The sequence below is a fragment of the Hippopotamus amphibius genome, chromosome 5, assembly GCF_030028045.1.
Source record: "Hippopotamus amphibius kiboko isolate mHipAmp2 chromosome 5, mHipAmp2.hap2, whole genome shotgun sequence".
NCBI lineage: Eukaryota > Metazoa > Chordata > Mammalia > Artiodactyla > Hippopotamidae > Hippopotamus > Hippopotamus amphibius.
The window spans coordinates 105,727,619-105,732,460 of NC_080190.1; the positions used below are offsets into that span (position 1 = coordinate 105,727,619).

General features: G+C 33.1%; 1 pseudogene; it reads right to left on the minus strand.

The window, feature by feature from the left end:
* Positions 1-2,490: 2,490 nt before the first annotated feature.
* On the minus strand, positions 2,491-2,591 carry LOC130854723 (U6atac minor spliceosomal RNA; annotated as a pseudogene).
* Positions 2,592-4,842: the final 2,251 nt, after the last annotated feature.

Consider the following 4,842-nt stretch of genomic DNA (forward strand, 5'->3'; position numbering starts at 1 on the left):
GACTGAAAGTGAGAGGATGGGAAAAGTTATTCTATGCCAATGGAAATCAAAAGAAAGCTAGGGTAGCAGTAAATAATATATCAGTGAAAGCAGATTTAAAAATAAAGATTTTGACAAGAGATGAAAAAGGACTTACTTAGTGATAAAGGGATCAAACCAACAAGAAGATATAACAAGTGTAAGTGCACATGAACCTGACATAGGAGCACCTAAATACATAAAGCAAATATTAATAGATAAAAGGGATAATTTGAAAGTACACAGTAGAGGATTTTAGTACCACACATACATCAATAGAGAGACAATCCAGACAAAAGATCGATATGGAAACATTGGCCTTAAATAACATTAGACAACATGAACTTAATAAATATATGTAGCACACTCTGTCCAAAAGCAGTAGAATATGGATTCTTTTCAGTTGCACATGGAACACTCTCTAGAATAGATCACATGCTAGGCCACAAAACAAGTCTCAGTAAATTTACGAAAATTGAAATCATTTCAAGCATCTTTTCCTACCAAAGTGATATGAGACTAGAAATCAACTACAAGAAAAGAAAAAGCTACAAAAAACACAAATGTGTGGGGGCTAAACAATATGCTACTCAACAACAAATTGCTCACTGAAGAAGTCAAAGAGGAAGTAAAAACATACATGAAGACAAATGAAAATGGAAACACAATGATCCAAAATCTACAGGATGCAGAAAAGCATTTCTAAGAGGGAAGTTTATAGCAATACAAACCTACCTCAGGAAACAATAAAAATCTCAAATGAACAATCTAATCATACACTTAAATGAACTAGGAAAAGAAGAACAAAGAAAATCCAAACTTAGGAGAAGCAAAGAAATCATAAAGATAAGGGCAGGAAAAAAAATAGAGACTAAAAAATTGGTAGAAAACATTAAGGACACTAAGAGCCAGTTCTTTGAGAAAGATAAACAAAATTGATAAATCTTTAGCCAGACTCATCAAGAGAAAAGGGGAGAAGGCTCAAATAAATAAAATCAGAAATGAAGTTGCAACTGACACCAAAGAAATACAAGGGATCATAAGAGATTGCTATGAACAATTATATGCCAATAAAACGGACAATGTAGAGGAATGGATAAATTCCTAGAAATGAACAATCTCCCAAGACTGAACTAGAAAGAAACAAAAAATATAACAAATTACCAGTAACAGAATTGAATCAGTAATAAAAATTCCCAGCAAACAAAACTCTAGGAACAGATGGCTTCATGAGTGAATTCCAACAAATATTTAAAGAACAGTTAATACCTACCCATCTCAAATTATTGCAAAAAATTGAATAGGAAGGAACACTCCAACTCATTGTATGAAGCCAGCGTTACCCTGATACCAAAACCAGACAAAGACACTACAAAAAAAGGGAAATTACAGGCCAATACTACTGAAGAACATAGGTGCAAATATCTTCAACATTTTCAAGCCAAATTCAAGAATACATTAAAAGCATCATACATAATGATCCTGTGGGATTTATCCCAGGGATGAAAGTATGGTTCAATATATAAAAATCAATTAATGTGATACATCACATTAACAAATTGAAGAATAAAAATAATATGATTATCTCACTAGATGCAGAAAAAGCTTTTGACAAAATTCAATATTCATTTATGATAAAAAAAACTTTCAACAAAATGGGTATTGAGGGAATATAGCTCAACATAATAAAGGTCATATAGAACAAACCCACAGCCAAGATTATACTCAATTGTGAAAAACTGAAAGCATTTCCTCTAAGATCAGGAGCAGAACAAGTATGCTCACTCTCACCACTTTTATTCAACAGAGTGTTGAAAATCCTAGCCACAGCAATCAGATGAGAAAATGAGATAAAAGGAATCTGAATTGGAAAGAAAGATGTAAAACTATTACTGTTTTTAGATGACATGATACTATATATAGAAAATCCTAAAGATGACACCAAAAAACTATTGGAACTAATAAACAAATTCAGTAAAGTTACAGAATACAAAATTAATATACAAAAATCTGTTGTATTTCTATACACTAACAATGGACTATCAGAAAGAGAAATTAAGAAAACAATCCCATTTAAATTGCATCCAAAAGAATAAAATACCCAGGAATAAATCTAACCAAGGAGGTAAAAGATTTGTACTCAGAAAACTATAAGACACTGATGAAAGAAATTGAAGGCAACACAAACAGATGGAAAGATACACCTTGCTTAGGTACTGAAAGAATTAATATTATTAAAGTAACCATACTCCCCAAAGCAATCTACAGATTAAATGCAATCCCTATCAAAATACCAAAGCATTTTTATTAAAAAAAAAAAGAACAAATAATTCTAAAATTTGTTCAGAAACACTAAAGACTTTGAATAGCTAAAGCAATCTTGGAAAGAAGAAGAAAGCTAAGGATATTATGCTTCCTGATTTCAAACTACACTACAAAGCTACAGTAATCAAAGCCGTATGGAACTGACACAAAAACAGATACATATTTCACCATATGCATGTTGTCAGGTCCGAGGGCCTCTTCCATCCTTGTCAAGGGGAGTGCTAACCTTCTCTCCTTTCATGCAACACCAGATACATATTTCAATGGAACAGAATATACAGCCCAAAAATGAACCCACATTTATAAGGTCAATTAATCTATGACAATGGAGGCAAGAAAATATAATGGGGAAAAGAATCTTTTCAATAAATGGTGCTGGGAAAATTGGACAGCCACATGCAAGAGAATCAGACTGGACTACTTTTCTCACATTATGTACAAGAATATACTCAAAATAAAGACCTAAATGTAAAACCTGAAACCATAAAACTCCTGGAAGAAAACATAGGCAGGACACTCTTTAGCATCGGTTTTAGCAATGTTTCTTTGGATATGTCTCCTCAAGCAAGTGGAAAAAAAATAAACAAATGGGACTACATCAAACTGAAAAGCTTTTGTACAGCAAATGAAATTATCAATAAAATGAAAAGGCAGCCTACTGAATGGGAGAAGATATTTGCAAATGATATATTTGATAAGGAGTTAATATCTAAAATATACAAATAACTCGTACAACCCAAAATCAAAATCCAAACAACACAATTAAAAAATGGGCAGAATAAAATGCAAAAAAAAAAAAAAAATCACACGATGAAGCATTAGAAAAAAAGGGGGGGCAGAGAACTTGAACAGACATTTTTCCAAAGAATACATAGAGATGACCAATAGGCATGTGAAAGGATGTTCAACATCACTAGTCATCAGAGAAATGCAAATCTAAATCAGAGATACTACCACCCTTGTCTGACTGACTATCATCAAAAAGACATCAAATAACAAGGTAAGGGTTATGGAGAAAGAGAACCCTCATGCACTGCTTGTGGAATTGTAAATTGGTGCAGCTGTTACAGAAAACAGTATGGATTTTCCTCAAAAAATTAATAAAGAACTGCCACATGATCCAGCAATTTCACTTCTGGATATTTATACAAAGAAAACAAAAATAATATTCAAAAAATTGTATGCACTCCACTGTTTCATTGCACCCCATTGCAGCATTCTTTACAACAGCCAAGGTATGGAAGCAACCTAAGTGTCCACTGATAAAGGTATGGATAAAGAAGATGTGGTACATATATACAGTAGAATTGTACTCAGCCATTAAACTAAATGAAATCTTTCCATTTGTGAAAACATGGATGGATCTAGAAGGCATTATTCTAAGTGAAATAAATCAGACATAGAAAGACATATACCACATAATCTCACTTATATGTGGAATCTAAAAAACTAACCAAACCAAACAAAAACAGACTCATAGATGCAGAGAACAAATGGGTGACTGCCAGAAGAAAGGGGGTTGGGGAGATAGGCAAAATATGTGAAGGAGATTAAAACCTACATTTATATAATAAATAAGTCACAAAGATGTAATATGTAGCATAAGAAATATGGTCTATAATATTGTAATAACTTTATTTGGGGACAGATGGTTACTAGATTTATTGTGAAGATTATTTCATAATATATGCAAATATAATACTATTATGTAGCACACCTGAAACTAACATAATATTTTACATCATCTGTATTTCAATAAGAAACAACATACCAGAAAGAAAATAAAAGCACTTAGGTGACTTTTTTTTTAAATTTATTTATTTATTGGCTGTGTTGGGTCTTTGTTGCTGCGCGCAGGCTTTCTTTAGCTGTGGTAAGCAAGGGCCTACCTTTCATTGTGGTGCACAGGCTCCTCATTGCCATCGCTTCTCTTGTTGCTGAGCATGGACTCTAGGCCCGTGGGCTTCAGTAGCTGCAGCACATAGGCTCAATAGTTGTGGCTCACGGGCTCTAAAGCGCAGGCTCAATAGTTGTGGTGCACGGGCTTAGCTGCTCCGTGGCATGTTGAATCTTCCTGGATCAGGGATCGAACCTGTGTCCCCTGCATTGGCAGGCAGATTCTTAACCATTGCACCACCTAGGAAGCCCTTTGGTGACTTTTTTACCAATTCTATCACAATCTTTATTTTCTTGACTTTCTATGTTCCTTTTGAGTCAACTAAAGCAATATATAGTTTACTTAAAATTAGTATTTAATTAACATTTCAATTTTACTATTATCAAATAGTTTTATTACTTTTCTATATCCAGGTTTGTCAAAGAGAGTCCATTTTACTTTCTTTAGAGAACCAAATTATTTATTATTTTGGACGGTTTATGGTTTTAATTTATTAATATTTTATTATTACTTAATTCTTTCTCCATGCTTTTTAAATTTAAATCCTTAATTGAGTTGAATGCTGAACTCAGTGTTTCCTAAACTGCTCAGAAAAGCACCAC